The sequence below is a fragment of the Triturus cristatus genome, chromosome 8 (assembly GCF_964204655.1).
Source record: "Triturus cristatus chromosome 8, aTriCri1.1, whole genome shotgun sequence".
NCBI lineage: Eukaryota > Metazoa > Chordata > Amphibia > Caudata > Salamandridae > Triturus > Triturus cristatus.
Window position 1 is genome coordinate 1,540,321,062 of NC_140591.1, and position 20,309 is coordinate 1,540,341,370.

Sequence of the window (20,309 nt, forward strand, 5' to 3'; positions counted from 1 at the left end):
AACAAATCAGTAATATGTTGTTCAGACAACGAGGCTATCAATAGGCAGGGAGCTACATGCAAACATGATTTGAGGCTGTTAAAACATTTAGTTCTGGCCTGCTTAAAGCTCAATCTGCTGCTCAAAGCGGCGCATATTCCAGGTGTGGAGAATAGGCTGCTGATGCTTTGTCTCGCTCCAAGTTGCAGGATTTCCAAAGGTATCACCCTCAGGCAGAGGAGCAGATGACAGTGTTCCCGACATCTCTGTGGAAGATTGGAGCCCCGCTTTAGCAGGGCTGGTGGGAGCTTCGTTGAGCGAATGCACTAGAAGAACTTACCAGCAACAGTTCAAGTCATACAGGATATTTGCTAAGCACACAGGCCGGGTGGCCCTTTTTTCCACAGGGGCGCTCTGCGATTTTCTACAAACTTTGAAAGAGCAAGGCAGGCCAGCGTCCTATGCTAGGGCACACGTGACGGCTATAGGCTTCTTTGCTAAATTGGCAGGCGAACGCGACCCTGGGGCAGCATTTGTGGTTGGGAAAGCGCTGTCAGGTTGGTATAGGTTGGAGGGGGTCAAGAAGGATAGTAGACAGCCATTAGATGTGAAGACTCGGGGTGACATTCTGGGGGCATTGCAGGTGGTATGCTCTTCCTACTACGAGAGCATTCTATTTGGGGCGGCATTTGCCTTAGCCTTTTATGGTGCTTGTCGATTTGGGGAACGGGTCGTGGCCGCCAAGTTAGATCATTCAGGGGGGCTTCAGTGGAAAGACACCGAGTTAGTCCAGGGGGGTATGGTGGTGACCCTGAAGTAATCCAAGACAGACCCCCTGGGGAGGGGGACCACGATTCAGCTGTGCCCTGCACCTGGGACAGATATATGCCCGGTAGCCAGGATGGAAGCGTACTTGGCGATTCATCCATCAGGGGGTGGACCGGTCCTGTTCATACATGAACAGGGCGATTGCTTGTCACAATATCAATTCAGGGCCGTGTTAGGGCGGGCGCTGGTGTGTCTGGGTCTGGATCCTAGGGGGTTATTCTTCACACTCATTCAGAATTGGGGCGGTGACACTGGCAGAGGCGCCGGCTTACCAGCTGAGGCGGTCAAAAGGCTCGGGCGTTGGTCATCGGCCTGTTTTTAGCGCTATGTGTGGCCCGAATTACTGTAAAATAACGGACGGATATGTTGGTGTGATCATTCTGACTTTTCCATTTCTCGTCCTGCTATTAGTATGTCCTCAAAAGTGGTATGGGTGTTGGGACACTCGTTCTTTCGGCGGGCCACAGTTCGGCTGCGGCAGAAACGCATGTCGAAACCACTGGGTTTAAAAAGGATGTTGTTCCTATGGCGAGGCGTTGGGGGCCTGCGAATCCAGCAGCTAGTGGAGGAGACAAGAGCACACGAGGGACATCAGTCCTCGGATTTGGTTATCCTGCATTTAGGCAGCAACGATGTGGTGGAGTTGGGACGCATTGCAGTCAGAGAAGCGTTATTGACTGAGTTCGCCTGGCTCGGGAGAGCGTTTCCTCGTGCACGGATCGCATGGTCTTGTATACCACGCCGGGCTTGGGGCACTGGAGTCAGATCTCGAGCTTTGAACGTTTCGGTGAGGTGCCTCAACGGGCAATTGGCCAAGTTGTGCTCGGGTCCGGGCCGCTTGTGTCATATACCGCACAGACTCATCACAGGGGACATGATGTTTCACCATGACGGCGTGCATTTGTCGGACATTGGGACAGACGTATGGATCAAAGGGATCTGGTCATTTGTACAGAAATTGTTTGCAGGTGGGGAGGGTGAAGGACCTGTGGGCCCTGGTCACCCTAGTGGCAGAAAAGAGGCCACAGTACATTGATTTGCAGGGTAACTGGAGGCCTTCTTACATACTCCCGAGGCCAGCACTGAGGGGAGGGACGGCAAGCTCTCCGCAGGGAGAATGGGGACACCGGCTGGGGAGGCAAGGGCGCCAGGTCACAATCTAGGGCATGGGGCAGCGGCCCCTGGTTATTCCCTACGAGCCTCCTTGGCAGCCTGGTGGTAGAGGGGTGGGCCCCCTAAATGGCGGACAAGGACCAGAGGGCTCACCACTCAAGGACGCAGGTGGGTTGCGCCTTGCGTGATGCGAGCCAGAGGGCCCCTTGGTGCTGGAGCAAGTGAATATTGCATAACCGGTGGTTATGATTAATGGTGAAAATTGTAGATATTAAAAGTGCAAATATTGAATTTATAAATGTGTATTTTATAACTGCATTTTTGTCATGTTTATGAATGGTGACGGTTATTAAACATGGACGTTTTTTACCCAGATTCTTGGATTGGCAAGTTTTGATTGTGGGATTTCATGAGGTTGGGGCGGGGGACATCCTAGGGGGTCCGGGCTCTATGAAAAGCACGAGATTCAGCAAGTGCGCCCTTAGGGCCCGGCCCCCTGGACCCACGCCACACCCCCAGAGTCCGGCCGTGTAGCCCGATTGGCTACCGCCCATAGCAATTGCTTCCGGGTCGGCCGTGACGTGTTTCCAGCTGAAGCAGGCAACGAAGGGGGTGGAGCCGGGGGGGCTATTTAGGCCTAGGGTCCACCATTGAGCACTCTTTTTCCTGCACCAAGCCACAGGATCTTTTCGGGGTTTTATTCAATCTCCCACCCACCCGTCCCTGAGATTAGTGGTTTGGGTAAGGATTAGAGGGGAGAGCGGCGGAAAAAAGGCCACAGAACATTGATTTGCAGGTTACGGAAGGCCTTCTTACATGCTCCCGAGGCCAGCACGGAGGGGAGAGACGGTAAGCTCTCCGCAGGGAGAATGGGGACACCGGCTGGGGAGGCAAGGGCGCCAGGTTACAATCTAAGGCATGGGGCAGCGGCCCTTGGTTATTCCCTATGTGCCTCCTTGGCAGCCTGGTGGTAGAGGTGTGGGCCCCCTAAATGGCGGACAAGGACCAGAGGGCTGGGGGCTCACCGCTCAAGGACGCAGGTGGGTTGCACCTTGCGTGGTTCTCAGTTAGGAGATGCGAGCCAGAGGGCACCTTGGTGCTGGAGCAAGTAAATATTGCATGACCGGTGGTTATGATCAATTATGAAAATTGTAGATATTAAAAGTGCAAATATTGAATTTATAAATGTGTCTTTTATAACTGCATTTTTGTTATGTTTATGAATGTTGACTGTTATTAAACATAGCTGTTTTTACCCACATTCTTGGATTGGCAAGTTTTGATTGTAGGGAGGAGGTTGTTCGCACTGTGTGCGTTGAAGTTAGTAGGCTGCCTGCACACTGCTGTCTTCGAAGAAAATTGAGGGCTGGCATGTTTCACCAGCCTGCTTCCACAGATCGACAGCACACAGCTGTGCGTTAGTGGTACCCACCAGGGCCCTGTGTGTAGGATTCCCCCAGGCCCAGCAAGGAGCTGTGCATAATCCGATGCCTGCCTGCCCCTTCAGGTCCATGGCCTCACACAGAACCCCGTGCCTGGTGTTTCCAGGAGCGCAGCGGCCATTGACATGCGGATATGTAAGCCGACAGAAACAAAGTGCTGTCAAAGAGGCTCCCTTTCCCCCAATGAGACTTTCAAATCCTCTTTAGGGAAAGTGTTTGTCTTTAAAATGCCTCTAATCCCGCCTAATTCCTCCTCTGATGTCTGTGAAATCGGGGCTTTAGCTGTATTTCAGGATTCATTGTGGCATGGCGGGGTTTTAACGAAGGTTATTTACCTTTCATGGACCTTAATAAATAACATTTCTTCGGGGGTAGTGCTCACTCGTTCAACTGAGAGGGTGCCGTGGAGGAATCGGCTTGCAGAGGACAGTCAAGCCTACAATTTTACACAATTACAAGCACAGGGCAAGAAATACGGCGTCTTGGGCAAAAAGGGAGGGATGAATTGGGTTGCAGAATACTTGGGCGAGACAAAAAGCGAAGTAAGAGCTAGGATGGATGAGCTAGGTTTTTGAATGCATTGAAGGATTGACGGATGTACATCATTATTTCTTGGAATGTCCCTATTTGGAAATAAAATAAATATAAAATATTATATCTTAAGCAGGTGTTAGTATTTAGAACCAATGCAACAAATACTAAAATTGCTCACCCACCTATTTTTTTTGCGTATAACCGACAAATTAATTAGCACGGGTGGCTGAGTGCACCGTTTACCGAGCGCCGAGCCATCATCTATTTACCAATTAAGACGTTATATATCATCTATATCTTTATTTATTTGGTTGTTTTATCGAGCATTTGAGAACACTGGTTTCTTCTAGAAGACTATCGCCAGCACCAAAATCCACTTCGTCTGGATTGACGATTACATTTATTAAAACAAACTCCGCCACATTTTTTTTAAATTTAGGTTATTAACCTGAATAAATTGATTATTTTGTACTCTCTTATAATATATTATTTGTTTACTATGTATGCTATCTCTTCGTGTCTATCATGCACCGGTGTGATCTTCACCCTCTGCCCTATTTTTCCACTTTGTAACTTTTCTTCCATCCCTTTTTCGGAACAGTGCTCCATCCTGCAAGAAAATATGTCCTGCAAATCATTCCATGTTTGCCCGTTCTATTGGAAGGCTCGCCACCATCCGCGAATTGTTCCAGGATCCATACTCTCTAATGTTCTTAATTTGTAATAAAAAAAAAAAAGTGTTGGGCTCGAATTGTTTCTTAGGAGCCGACACTGGCGCTGCCGAAACCAGCGTTGCCAGGCAATTTCCAAGACTGCCTAGTCTTGATTCCACCTCATGCCTCTTTCTTCAAACTTCCTCTTTTTTCCAAGGAGGGCTAGTGCCCACCGCATGGGACCAGTGTCACAAATTAAACAAACTCACTCCCAAAACAAGCACTGACAAAGACTACAGTTTGCGGTTTTATTTTGTTATGCTATCTAGCATTTGTATGTTACTTAAATGAAACAGCCAAGGCTTCACAGCACAGAAACTATCAAGAGTTGTGTGGCTGGCTAGTAGAAAGAGTGGTTGGACTATGTATGACCTACGTGGGAAGAGTGGAGTGTATGTAATGCACGAGATCATGGCACATGGCCTAGTCATTTCACAGCCGCATTATGCTGGGGCGTCATTACGCCCCAAGCCCACTTACACAGCCTAATGGTGGATATACCACACTCTCCATGTGATATGATAATCCGTTTTCATCCATGTACTCAAAATATTTCATCTACTTTTGGTTGCTTTTAATCCTAATTGTTCATTATTATAGAACTAGTCATTTCACAGCCACTTTCTCACTGTGAGTGGCAATCTTACAGAAGTATGTGAGAAGGGATAGCGCATCATATAGCCTTTGCTTTACATACCTGATCGATTAATCTTAACATGGTGCGTGTCCTACTCACTTTCTTCAAATAGAAGTCACTGTAGGGAGCATCAGTTACAGCTTTAATACTATGAATATGAGGTCTGTTGAGTGTGTAGTCGGGGTAAAATGTTGACTACGCAAGCTTTACACTACAAAAAGCCAAGCTGGCTGACTCGGTCTTTGCAAGGGAGTGCTGGTTCCAATAGTACAGTGAAGCCTCAACTCCTCTACACAATTGGTTGGGAAGACTATGTAAAAGTCACCTTTTTCCAAGTAATCCCGATTTAGCAGATACCAGACCTGAAGTACTCTGCACTTGCCGGTCTACAAGGGAACATCTGACTTTACTGTAGGGTAACAGAGGGCACGGCCCCTATCACAGGCTGCACAGAGGCACTAGTGAAAGGCAGGTGGGGGTTATGGAGCCGTCTACAGTATGGCCTGAAATGCAGATGTCACTGTTGACAGAACCAAGATTGATGCTGTAAGGGTGCCTCGAGACAGTGAATAGACACCCAAAGGCCTCGGGCTGGGTGGTAGGTGTGGGGAGTGATGGATGGACAGGCAGAGCATGAAGGATGAGCCAGTTATGTGCAGGAACACGCGGGGTATGAAAGAGGTACCGGAGAGAGACAAGCTGCCCTCTGCCAGACGCTGTCCCAGGACTCCCACCAGCTTTGCCCAGGAGGATATAATGTGTTTATAAACAATTAGAACAGTTAGGTGAAAGGTAAATACATCATCATTCAGACAGAGATGGTGGGACAATGAGACAGGCGAAGAGAAGCAGAGTGACAGAGAGCGGCCAATATAGCATGAGATATCGAGCGCTGCAGGGCCACGTGCATGCCACATTAGAAAGGGAGGGGGGACGGGAAGGAAAGATAGACAGATGGGTGGGGAGCATGCTATGCTCTCGTTTGGTCCAATTTCGACCTACAGCATGATTGTTTTAAATTGCTTGGCAGCGTTTGATGAAGTTTAATGTTGTCTGGTACAATTTGGTGTTATGCAGAGCGGTTTGGAGTGTTTGGAACAGTTTTGAGGGGTTCAATGATGCTAAGCCCGTCCATTCTTTTGGGCTTTGAGATGCACTATTTATTGATATTCAGTCTTTCAGTGACTGGTCTTATTCAGTGGCATTTATTGTTACTGGGTGTGTTTACTATTTTGTAAGGCTAAAAATGGGAGTTCTGTGCTTCTAAGCAATATACATTCTTCAGTTGTTAATTAGTAACATTTTGATTAGTACAGGCTGAATGTGTGTTTGAAAGTATTTTCATAAAGAATTGTTTTTCCTTTCAATCAATCAATCAATCAGGGGTTTGTAAAGCACAGCTACTCACCCATGAGGGTCTCAAGGTGCTGGGGGGAGGGGGCTAGGCTGCTGATCCGTCTGGTTGCAGAGGGTCAGTCAAAGAGCCAGGTCTTGAGTTCTTTCCTGAACTGGGCCACCGACGAAGAATGCCTGAGGTGGAGGGGTAGGATGTTCCAGGTCGTGGTGGTGCCATAGGCAAAGGATTTTCCTCCGGTTCTGGTCTTGCGGATCTGTGGGACAGAGGCCAGGGAAAGTTGTGCGGAGCACTGCAGTGCCATAGGCGAAGGATTTTCCTCCGGTTCTGGTCTTGCGGATCTGTGAGACAGAGGCCAGGGAAAGTTGTGCGGAGCAGAGTAGTCTGGCGGGTGTGTGTAAAGCGAGGCAATGGTTCAGATATTCTGGTCCTGCATCATGGAGGGCCTTGTAGGTATGTCTTGAAGATGATTCTCTTGTTGATAGGGAGCCAGTGGAGTTGTCAGAGGTGTTGTGTCATGTGGCTGCAGCGGGGGATGTCGAGGACCAGTCTGCCTGCGGCGTTCTGGATGTTCTGTAGTTCCCTGAGCTGTTTCTGGGTGACGCCGGCTTAGAGTGTGTTGCCGTAGTCAAGTCTACTGGTGATGAGTGCGTGGGTGACCGTGTTTCTTCATTCTGTGGGTAGCCATCGGAATGTCTTTCAAAGCAGGCAGAGCGTGTGGAAACAGGATGAGGATACTGCACTGATTTGTTGGTTCATTGAAAGCAAGGAGTCCAGCATTGTGCCGAGTTTGTATGGTGTTCTGTAGGGGTGGGAGGAGTTCCTAGTGCGGCGGGCCACCAGGAGTCCTCCTAGGTTGAGGGGGTGGATCCCAGGATGAGTACTTTGATCTTGTCAGAGTGGAGCTTGAGGTCATAAATGCTGTCTCCTGTGCGATTATCCACCCCATTACCATGGTTTCCTCAACCATGGCACCTTATGATATTGGTGAGTCTGGGGTGCAATTTTCCTTCAAAAACCTGTAGCTGCTTTCATCCAATAACAGCTGTCTGTATTCTCTGTCATACATTTCAAAAGGTAGGACAACTGTTGCACCCCCCTTTATCAGCTGGTTTTATCACAATGTCCCGTTTTTCCTTCAGTCTTTTGAGAGCTTTTTTCTTTTGTGTGGATATACGGTCAAACCTTTCAAATTACTGATGGTAATTGCCTTTACATCTCGAATGCCTGCTTGTTCAAAAGTTTGAATTGCTGCAGTGGTGGTTTGGGTAGGTGGAAGAAAGGTAGATTTTGTTCTCAGACCTGTGTTTCTGAATTCATTGTCAGTAGTAGTTCAGTTCCCCACAAAAGCCCTCGAGCCTTATTTTTCTGAAAACCCCAGACAGTTCATATCTTAACTGGAACTTATCAATTCTAGGGGTGGGAACAAAACGAAGTCCCTCAAAAACTCAAGTTCAGGCTGGGTGAAGGATACTGCGCTCAAATTCAAAACCAATGAGGAGTCGAACTGTAGCTCTTCTAATGACTGCCCTTAGTCAAACCCGGAGTTGCTGCCCGGCTCGGGCCTTCCTAATTGCTGTCCTTGGTCATGCTCCTTGTTACCATAATTTTGGTTTCTGACCATTGCACTCCCTGTCCTCCACTTTGCTTTTGCCTTTCTCTAGCTCATGATTGTCCTCTCCATAAAAAAAGAGATCAACTATACAGAAATGGAAAGGCCTGTTGAATCTGTGGGACTGGCTTGGGCCAAAAGCCTGGCGGGAACCTTGGATTTTTTGGACCCATATAGGGTGGCGGGAAACAACCCTCCTTGTCACTTCTGTATCTGCTGTTACTACTGGAGCTGAAAGACCATTCCTGCGGGGTAGGTCATCTTTTATGAAAAAAACAATTCTGTTGATTCTGTATTACTAAGTTATTGGGATCTTTTAGATAATACTCAGTTACATGAGGATATGTAGTCTCATGACAATCTTTTAAAATCCTTTTGCAACTTGCTAATTTTGGACTGAGTCAAAAATTCCCTAAGTTGGGTAATTTGTTTATTAATTATGTAGCTGCTCTACACATCTCAGATATGGATACCCATTTCAACTCAGCCCATGAAGCTGCCGTTCCCTGGGTAGAACGACCCTGAATACCAAGAGATGGAGGAATACTCGAGAAATAATAGACCAAAGAAATCACCTGTTTAATCCATCTAGTGATGGACATTAAGGAAGCCCGTTCTCCCTTATTAGACAAGCTAAAAGTGACAAAAAGGGACTCCACTCTGGCTTCCTAAATGACTTAGTTCTCTCCAGGTATATTTGCAAGGCCCTCTTAACATTCAGAAAACTCCACTGAAACTCATGGGGAGAATCAGACACATCTGAAAGAATTATCTCCCAAATCATGAAAAGATGAAGCCACTTTAGGGACAAATGATGAATCTAACTTAAGAACCACTCAGTCTTCACAAAATAAAAGAAAAGTTTCTCTGGCCATATGTGCTGCAAGATCCCAAATCGCCTAGCTGAACGTTTGGCTACCAAAAATATCACCTTCAAGGTAACAAACTTGATGTCAGCCTGATCAAGAGGCTCCAAAGGAAAAGAAGCAAGGTTCTTCAATCCGAAAGAGGAAAAAGAGGTTTAGCTACAGGATGAGAAAGAGAGAAACCCCTCACCAGACAAGAGACTAAATCATATTTAGGCTTCAAATTTCCCCAGGGATTACGGAAAGCCTTAATGACCGCCAATTGAGCACGGAGACTGAAATAGCTAACCTCTTCTCAAAACCTTTTCAAAGAAATTGGGGAACATCTGGAAGAGAACATGCAATAGGCGAAAGTTTGCGCTCTGAACTCCAGTTCTGTAAATGCCCCCAATGCCTGCCATAAGACTTTAAAGTAGAAGGCCTGCAAGAATTCTGAACAGCCTGAGCTAAACAAGAGGACAAACTTCTATTCTGCCACCCTCTCCTCTCAACTTCCTGACCAATAACTGTAATCTCTGGGACATCACTATATTAGATCTCTGGAGAGACCGTTAAATTGGGATCAACCATGGACCCTGCACAGCAAGTGCCTTTAGAATCGGACACCATAGCTATCTTGGCTAAAAGGGAACGACCACCAACATCATCATCCTGTCCTCTCCCTAAAGTCGAGCTAGAAGCCTGGGAATCAAAGGAATGGGTGGGAGGGGGGGCATAACGAAGACGATTTGGCCACTGCTTTGTCAAAGCATCCATCCTCCATGCACCGTTCTGAGATACCCTGGAACGAAACCTCAGATGATGAGCATTGATCCAAAACGCAAACAGATCCACATATGGGATAACAAACCTTGTGCAAATCTGTTGAAACATCTGGATAGAGAGAGACATCTCCTGAGAGGAAGGAAACACCAGACTTAGGGAGTATACTATCCCACTGTCTAAACCTCTGATGTGGACTGCTGTCGGAGAAAGAAAAGGACTTTCAGCCTACAAAAGAAAATTACCTCCACCTGATTTAGAGACTTAAACCTGATATCCCAATCCCCCGGTTGTTCAGATAGGCTACTGACACCATCTTTGGGGGGGGAGTTTTATATAGCCTGAACTAGACCTGAAGGTATCAGAGCACTTTCATGAGCACCAGTTGCATCTCATGAGCAGACGGACACATTCATTTTCTTTTTTTTTGTTACGCACTTGGAGATTAAGTGATTTGCCCAAAATCACGGGATGTTGAGCATCGAACCCAGTTACCCAGCTTTGAGGTCGATCACCCTAGCTGTTAGGCCACTTCCTCTTCCCTCTGACTTGACTACCAAACGACAGCCCTGCAAAATGTCTTAAAAATGCATGACTGGTCTCAAAACAGCAGTAAGCTCTCTCTAATTCAAAGAACATCCGCTCTCTTGAAGTGATCATCGTGCCTGTATAAGATTAGAGTCCAATGATGCCCCCCATTCAAAAGACCTTGCATCTGTTGCCAATACTTTCAGAGGTTCTGGTTGAGGATCCATACCCTTGGTTAACGATTCTGCAAGATGCCACAATCTTAACTCCTCCCTAATCTCCTGTGTCACTGGAACCTTGATCTCAAAATCTGCAGACTTGGGATCTCAGTAAGCATGAAGATGGCACCACACAAACGAAAGTGAAATCTGGTCCAGGGGATTGTAAAACAGCTGCCGCCATATGACCCTGCAACTTAAACCATTGCCTGACTGGAAGAGAGTGGCTTTGAATGATCTGCTGAGTTAAGAACCTTAATATCATAACTCTGGGAACTGGAAGAAACATCTTGTTGAGGCCTGTCCCAAATCTTGCTCCCAATAAACGTCAAGTCCATGGAGAGTGAGAGAGAGCACTTTACCCAATTTAGAAGGAAACCATGTGACCGGCTGGTCTGCAACACAATTTCCAAACCCAGGAGCAACTGGACCTTCAAGGGGGCATAAAGAAGCCAGTCGTCGAGCTAGGGGTAGAGGTGTACTCCCTGAAGATGTAGTGAGGCTACCGGAGAGGCCACCACTTTCGTGAAACCCCGTTGCGCTGTTCTCAACCCAAAAGGGAGAACACTAAACTGGAAATGTCGACTTCTGATACAAAAACGAGGAAATCTCAGATGAGAGAGGAACATTTTATACATGGTAGTACTCATCCTGGAGGTCCAGAGTGATCAAGAAGTGTCCCTGACACACCAGTGGAATGACCCTGCAAGCTTTCTATTTTGAACAGTAGTGCCCTGATGAATTTGTTCAGATTCTTTAGATCCAGGACCATCCAAAAACCTCTGGTTTGCTTCTGAACCAGAAATATTATGGAGTAAAACCCCTGACCCCACTCAGCCTGGGGAACCTCCGATATCTCCTATTAAAAAGGACTCTCTACCTTGAATGATTGGCAGTTCTTTCTCCTTGTTCAAAGGCTACAGAGTCAGTCTCAATCATTAATCATTAAGAAAGCAGACATGGATTTGATAAAAACTGCCATGGTTAACTTTCAACTAGCAGAAAGGGAGGAATTAGAGCTGAAAAAACCTCTAGTTAGACTACACTTTGGGTTAGTGAGTCTACCAGGTCTGGAACTCTACCTGAAGCTAGTAACACGCCCCTTCCATCGTTTTCCGTTAATTAGATTTCGATTTAATTTAATTAATTTTTCCCTGGGAGATTTCCCCAAATGGGGTGTACCGGATAATGCTGAGCCCTGCAAGTGTGACAATTTGTCATCACAAGATACTTTACACTTTGTCATGCTTTGCAAGTATTACTCAGACATTAGGAAAAGGTATCTATTACCGGTGCTAAAGGAAATAGGGTTTGCTCAGGTTAGACCGGCACTTGTACATTTACAATTATTGAGTAGTGTCCGGACTATTTTCCATGTCGCTAATTTCTTAGTGGCAGCTGCTCGTATCAACAATACGAAGAAAAAAGCAGGTTCAGGGTATGCTGTACTCTGATCTGGTATGATGCTGGGGTTTTTATTCTGATTTTATTATACGGTTATGACCTTTTAACTAATTTTAAGTATAATATTTATTACTGATTATTAATTGTATGGAATTTTTATTGTATACCCTAGTATGAATATGAGGGGAGTGTGTCATAGGTCCCTGTTTTTATGCCTTACATAATGATAAGTAATAGAATTTATGGTGCTTTATCTGTTTCTACCTTTAAATTGTTTATTTATGTTATTTACTGTAATTGTGTCTTTTTGTGATATTAATTTTATCGAATAAAAGTATATGACTGACTGACTGACAGTCTCAATCCATAGTTGTGAGGGAGATGCAAATTCTATTTTGTAGCCCATTTGGTCTATCTGAAGGACCCAACTGTCTGAAGTGGATTGAAGTCAAGCCTCCTGGAAGTGCTGAATTCTACCTCCAACCGCAAAGACCTGGCCATTTCCGTGATACTCAGGAGTTCTGCTTGTTGAGAGACTTAGGTTTTCTCACTTTCTCATTCTTAGAGTGAAACTTTCCTTGCCCCACCTGTTGGAAGGCTGTCGAAAAACAGATTTCTTGGATTGTGGCACATAAGAACTCTGTTTAAACAATGAGGATTGCTTCATTATTTAAAAGGTTTATGGCTCTTGTCCTCCAGCTCTGACCCAAAAAGTTGAGTACTCTCGAATGGAATTCTGAGAGATGACTTTCTTTGGGCAAAATCAATCTTCCAATGCTTAAGGACTAGATTAAGCCTTGCAGCAACAGAAGCACTCACAGATAAAGTTGCAACTCTCACAATATCAAAGGAAATGTCAGAGGCATACTCAACTGGTCTCTCCATCCCTTCCAAAAGAGCAGAACACTCCAGCTCACCTGAAGAAAACAAAAAAAACACAATCCGCTACGCGGACATATCATGTGTGAATGCGCTAAATACTCTCCTAACACTGCATAGTCATTTGCCCTAGTAAGCCCAGATCTTTCTACTAATGGGCATATGGGTTCTCACCAAACATTTTAGAGATGCATAAGCAAGCTGGCCTGCTTTTGGGGCCTCTAGATATTTATATGTCCTAAAGTGTACTTTGCAGGAATTCTCCATCCTGCCTCCATTTCTGGTTGTTTGCTGTCATATGGCATTTCTAGAGCCACATACAGGTACACCCCACGGCTTAGCCAACAGGAATGCATCCATTTTCTTGGCTCAGGTGCAGTCTGACCCATATTCAACAACATATTTAAAGAATACCTAAACTTATATGAGACATAGAGAAAAGGGTACACACCTAGCATCTCACTGTATTGAGCCTGGTGCCCTTAGAAATTCCTTGTACTAAGCCATGTGCAGGGAGGGAAAGTTTCCTGTATAGCTCTGGAGAGCATGCCGTCAAGGCCAATGTTGTTTCCCCCTATTGTGCAGTCATTTTTTGTTGATTTTCCCAGAAAGCCCAACAATCATGCCTGCTTACTGTGCAGCTTCCCTGTTAAATTGCTTGAGATACAAGAGCATGGCGCAGAGGCCAAATGGCACCCAAAGGGCTCCCTTCGCTTAGAAAGTGACAAGTGTCTTCTCTTCTCAGATTTTGTGTACTGGCAGTGCTGGTTTATAGTAAAGGGAGAGGCACTTTCACAAGTCTCCTTCAGAGGAAAATGCCTATCGGCCTCTGTTTAAAATATTACACCAGTCTCTTCTTTCCCTTACTTGTGTGTACGATTAAAGTTGTATGCAGGGATTTAAGTGGGCCGGGTCGCTCCAGGTCTCAGACCTGGTAGTAATTAAAAACTGATATTGAAACAGGCCCCTTTCAGGCCCTATATTCATGTCCTTATCTGTAGAGGCAGAAATAGGATTGATTCTGAACAATGAATGTAAAAATCGTCAGGCTAATCCAAGTCAACGATTTAGTTCCTGTTTATATTTAACGTTTACTTAATCTTGCATTCCCTAAGAGTGTTAGCTAGTTCCAGGATGTTTTTTTTCTTTTCATTTTTCTCAGTGAGGCAGATTATTCTAGTATGCTGCATACTTTGAGCTGAGTCACCTCCAGGTGTTAATAACGAGCCACGATTGAGAGCTCTGGAGCTGAGACTGGAGGTGCAACAGGTTTCTCAGAGTGCTTGTTAGTGGGGAAGAAAAATGTTCAGAATACATAGGGGCAGATTTATAAGCCCTGTGCGTCACTTTTGCGCCGCCGCTGCGTCACTTTTGTGACGCAGCGGAGGCGCAAAGCCAGCGCCATGCTGCGGCAGATTTACAACGTGACGCATCTAGAGAGATGCGTCACGTTGTAAAGCTTGCGCCACATGTGGGCATACCTGCACAGGGGGGGGGCGTTCCAGCGCAGGAACGCCTCCGAAAAGTGGCTGAGTGAAATCTACAAGATTTCACTCAGTCACTTTTCCGGCCATGCTGCGTGATAGGGGCACCCCGAGCCTTGCTGGAGCTGCGTCACGGTTGCGACGCAACTCCAGCAATGCGCCAACCTTACGCCGGCAGATGTGTCACGCATCTGCTTGTCCTTGCGCCACGATGCACTGCATTGTAAATGCGGCGCATCTGCGGTGGCGCAAGGGCAAACTTGCGTGACGCATCTTCCCTAGCGCATCCCTGCTGATTTGCAGGGATGCGCCAGGGAACATAAATCTGCCCCAGAGTCATCAAATCCTTGGCCTCTCTGCAGAATGCACACAGCAGTGGTTGTGTATTCCTGCTGCAATTGGGATTGGGTGTCAATGTGTGAAAGAGGAACACAGTTATCAAAAGATTAACATGGCGAAAGTAAAAACAAAATGCATTGGTGAGAGAGTATGTTGTGTGGTTGGGAGTGGTGAAGTGAAGGCGATGCAAGCAACCGCTTTTAAGCGAGTGAAGACAGTGTGCTGAAGAGGAATGAATGAGGTGTAAGATATGTAGATGGGCATGTGGAGAGAAAAAGGACACAGATCTAACAGAATGAACATAACGGGAGTGACCAAGACACTGAAAACCACTACACTTTCCACAGTCCTCAGTAATGTTAATTCACAATCTTATATTTTCAGGATTGAACATTTTTAAATAATAATTACAGTTGAATGCTGACTGTAGTAGTGTAAGAACTGCAATTCAACCAGTTTTGACCGGTAAAAAAAATCACCCAGATGTAGGCCTTTAGCCGACAAGGCAGGGTTTATGGAATTTAAAAATAGGACATGTAGAAGTTTAATGTTAACATGTCCTTACAATGACTAGCACCAAAAAGCTATTTTTTCACAGTGGCATGCTTAGTTATCCAATGTAGAAAACCAGAGCACAGATTAAAATCCTAATACTGTATCTCTGGAATGGACCAGCTAGAAAGATAACTAAACTACAATTTTAATAGTTATTAAAAAAACAATTTAATGGTGACGCCAGTTTTTTATTAAATATTAAGAAAAAGTAACTTTTAGAAAGTTACCTTTTCCCTGCCCAAAGATCCTGGAGGCTAATTTGGATTGGCTCCCCAGCTTCTCCCAGCCAAGAATTAGCCTTGAGTAGGTGTGAAATACCGCCCAGGAACAGACAAAAGGCTGACATGAATGGGAAGAGATAACTCCTCTGGACTCCACAGGGTGGGAGCTGTGGGCATACTTTGACACTACAGTGTCAAATCCTGCTCGACAGGTCTGCTGTGTTCACATATAACACTTGGGGCACACTTGAATGGGGAGAGAACACAATGCCAATACATTTTTGTGTATCCACTGTCTAGTTGCTGAAGGATTCTGCTTTTGTCCTACATGACATCAGTCTCTGGGTTTTCTGTGGGTACAGTGGCTGCCTCATCCTGGATATTAGTGTTAGATGGGAGAGGACACTAAGATTAACATTGTACAATGCCCCTTCCCCTACCGAGCCCACATTTAGTGTAGCTAAAGACTTCCGCCATTTTGAAAATATCCAACATGAGTAGGGTTGGCCCCGGGAACTTTTACCCTATTGGTTAGGGCATGCCCGGAGTCATTACCACCCACTAACTACTGCCAGGTACAAGTCTGGCATCTCCAGACACCCACTTCATAACACTTTCTGGACCTGAGGAAGATTAGAAGACTGGACCTGCTGTCTGCGGCCTGATGGGAGCCCCTGCTCCTGCTTTTAGCCAGGGCAGATCAGTGGACTCCAAGTGTCATTTGGCTGACATCTTGTGCAGCGACAGGGAGACAACAAGCTGCAAGAGGCCTATTTCTGTAAGTACCCAGCTGACCAGTGGCAACTGGACCTAGACTGGCCCTGCTGTTGGCCTCTGCCTGACACCCTGGGAGTGTTTAAAGTGCCTCCCCTGAAGTTCTGGGGGGCTTAAGATGTGTAAACCCGAGGCAGATTGAGACTTAAAGGACTAAGTCACAAGGTACAATCTTTGACCAAGGCAAACCTGGTTGGTGTATTCGACCCGTGCTAAACCCCGGTCAGCCACAAATTACACCTAGGTCCTAGTCTACCAGGCCATTGCCATCATTGGTGCTTTGTGTTTTTTTTTTTTTGTAAACAAATTTTATTCGTCAAAGACACGTCATGCGAAGCTCCGTGACCCAGAGACTTCAGCCATATCAGAAGACAACATACCAGCTTTGACATTTTCCTCATGAGATATCGTGTGTAAATTACAAAAGAGACATGCAGAACCAATGCAGTCCCCTCCCTTAAAAAAACATAACACCACCCCCCACCCCCCTCCCCCACCCATCGCACTGTCCATCCAGTCAAGGCAGCAGATCTATGCTCAACCACTATTTTGTGCCGTCCATGACCCATACCCCCCAAGCTGGTGCTTTGTGTTTTTTGATGTGAACTCTACCTAAAACTTTAAAAATTAATCTCTCCGCTTATTGGGTTTATGTTATTATTAAATTGTTCTTTTTTTTCTCCAATTCGGTTTAGGATTTTTATCGTTTTGCATTTATTACAGTTTTGGTACAGTATAAACACTTTACACATTGCTCTAAGTTAAGTTTGTTTGCTCTGTGCCATAGCTACCAGGGGGTTGAGCTTACATTAATGAGTCCATATTGAGAGAAGGAGAGCCCTCTATACAGGGAAGAGGATGCTAGAGTGTGCCCTCCAAATTAGAGCCTTTCTGAAGGATGGGTTTATCAGTCTGTAGGAAAGTGCCTCTTTTGGACATGGTTAGCCCTCACTTTCTGCCTGGAAAATGATGTAATTTCGACTGGAAGTGCGCAGGGTTCCTGCCAACCAGGTCTCCTGTGCCTAGATCTCCTTGCTAAACCAGTACCTTTTGTTTCCACAATTAGCACCCCTTTACCTCATATAACTGTCCCTAGTAAAAAGAAACCCCTGGTACCAAGGGCCTTGTGATTAAAGAAGGTCCCTAAGGGCTGCAGCACAAATTGTGCTGCCCTAAGGGACCCCTCACCAAGCACTTGGACACTGCCGCCTGCATGTCTTGGTGCAGACAAAACTGAAGAGTCAGCATAGCACACATCCCTGTGTGCCATGTCCATAGACCCTGCTCGATACATACGTAAGACGCCCCTCTAGCAGGCCTTAGCCCTAAGGCAGGGTGCACTATATCTCCTGTGATGACATATCTGTATGAGCAGATATGCCCCTGCAATATTCTTGTTGAATCCTGGATATTGTAAGTGACCAGGGAAGCCATAATAAGTAAATGGGCTGGACACTTGTCATTGCAAGTTACCCAGCTCCATGATGGCTTCACTAAAATATGGGATGTTTGGGACCAAATCTCTCAGCATAATAAACCTGCACTGATTCCAGTGTCAGATTTATTTAAAAAGTCTCTCCTGGTAGAGGGAGCAGGCTCACTTCCTGACCTCACATTCTTTTCGGCGAGAGGACAGGCGGGAAAACTTAGAGTAGAACGCTTGCCAATCCTCTCCCCCGCCAACAACACCCCTCAGGTGCTGGAGGTGAAGTACATTTTTCAGTACCCAACATCTTGAAGATGCTGGCACTTATCCAATCAGGGCTAGGCACATGTCCCCCTCCCACAGGAGGTGGGCATAATAGAAGGTTTAGACACCCCAGATAAGGGGCCCATTGGCCACTACCTATAACTCCCTTGTAACACCCCCAAATCTACTATTAAGGTGGCATCCCCAGACCCTGAACTTCAGTCCCTGATAACCTAAGAAGACACTATAGAGTCGCACCAGCAGAGAAGACTGCAGACACCAACTGACTTGTCCCTAGCCCTACCGGTCTGTCTGCAGCACACGATGATCCTGCACAAATAGACGACCCGTCCTGCAGCTCAGCGGCCTCAAAAGCCTAGAGAGGACTGCCTGCCTTTGACAAAGTTCAAAACTACCGAGACCAGCAGACTTGTTCACCAGGCAATCATCTTCAAAGTAAAGACTCTGTGACCTGAAGAACCGCGAAGCTTGCCTCCGGTTCCACCTCTCCACCAAACGCCCCCGACCCGAGTCCAAGTGGCCTACTGCTTCAAGCATGTTTCACCAGCGCTTCAGATCCCAAGTCCACCATGAGCTGACCTCTCCTGGACTCCTCGACGTCGCCTGCAGCCTCTGCACTAAGACTCCCCCCAACAGCAACCTGCGCCGGTAAGCAGTTTCTGACACCAAAAGGCACCCCTGCACCTGTCCGCCCTGGGCCTTCATGAAGAGGACCAAAGGTGTCCTTACGTCCCAAATATCGCAACTGACCTGCCCCGCTGTTGGTCTCCTTTGACCGGCCTCCTTGCCTGAGCCCGCAGCCGGTTTCCGATTTTGACTGTCTCTATTGCTTTGCTTTGGACCCCGATGCTATATTTGCACCCTGAACCCAGCCATCCCTGTGACGCTGGTGGTATAGTGTCAGTGCTGCCTTGGGCCCATTCAGTGCTAGCTTCAACCCCTGGAGACTGCCCCCGGGCCGCCTCTATTTACCCATAAGCAGCTTCTGACCGATTGTCCTCAATCCCCATTGAACTGCATTGGTTGCTCAACCTCAAAGTTGCACCCTGCACTCGGCCATCCCTGTGCCCCTGGTGGTGCACTGTTGGGTCTGAACTGAACCTTGCCCAATAAGGACCTTAACTCCCGAAGACTGGTCTTGTAAGTCAATGTTACCTATCTGTATTCTGAATGTTTTCTTCCCCCCCCCAATAGGTTAACTTTGCAAAGTCTGAGAATTGCACTAAGTGTCCACTTTTGATATTGAAAGGTATTTCTCTTGCAAAACATATTTACCCAAGACGAAGTTCTGTGGTGCTACAAAATAAATATAACCAAGTATTATTTTGATAATTTGAGCTGGGATTTATTCATAGAGTGTGTCTCATTTATTGTCATTGTGCGTACAACAAATGCTTAAAAACTACCCTCTGATAAGCCTAACTGCTCGCCCACACTACCACAAAAAAGAGCATTAGTATCTACTTTAGCCTCTGTAAAGCCCTGGGGGATCCACTGGACTATACATCTTTTTGGTATAGTATATAGAGCCAACTTCCTACACAGTCTATCTGCCTGGAGATTGTGAGAGCTGAGCAGGAATGACAAGCAACAATTTCCAGCTAATCTGCCTTGGACCACAGGCAGGATCAATGCCTATAGGCTCGTAGAGACCCTCTTCATCCAGACCACTCTATTGTCCCCCCTGTTTGTCTCCACAGTGGATTAGGGGTTGCCTCAGCAGTCTCTCCTGGCTTGGAGAGTCTCCAAGACCTGCTAGGTGAGAATCTGCTGAAATGAACACCACAAACTACAAACAAAATTGTGGAGGAGTTGCCAAATCATCCGCTTTCAAGTCCAGACTCGAGACAGCTCTGTTTTCCCCCTCGCCTGCCATTGCCCCTGGAGCTGTGGACACCCACTTGTGTGGGAAAACACTGACAGCACGTAGTGGGTCTGCCAGTCACCTTGAAACCCCCCCGGGTATGTAGTGCGCTTTACAAATTACTGATTGATTGATTGATTGATTGGGTTCTAAGATATGCAACTTTGAAACTTACTTTGAACTGGGCTCCCATGTTCGGCCACCAGAATTATTTGTAGTCCCCTCCAATGTGACTGGACTTCCATACTTTGTCACTAACTGCCTCCCTTGACATTCTGTTTGCATGCTGGGGATCAGCAGTTGAGTGGAAGTGGGTTGATTCAGTCGATTTTGGATGGCGGGCTTATGTCTGTGTTGAAGAGACTAGTGTAAGGCAGTCAAGGAGCCTAGCATCATCCCTGAGAATTTGATGTGGTGGTTACCCTCTTCATCCCTCACCCTCAACCACACTGACAATCTCTCTTCATACAACTGCAGCTGCGCAGTGTGGCA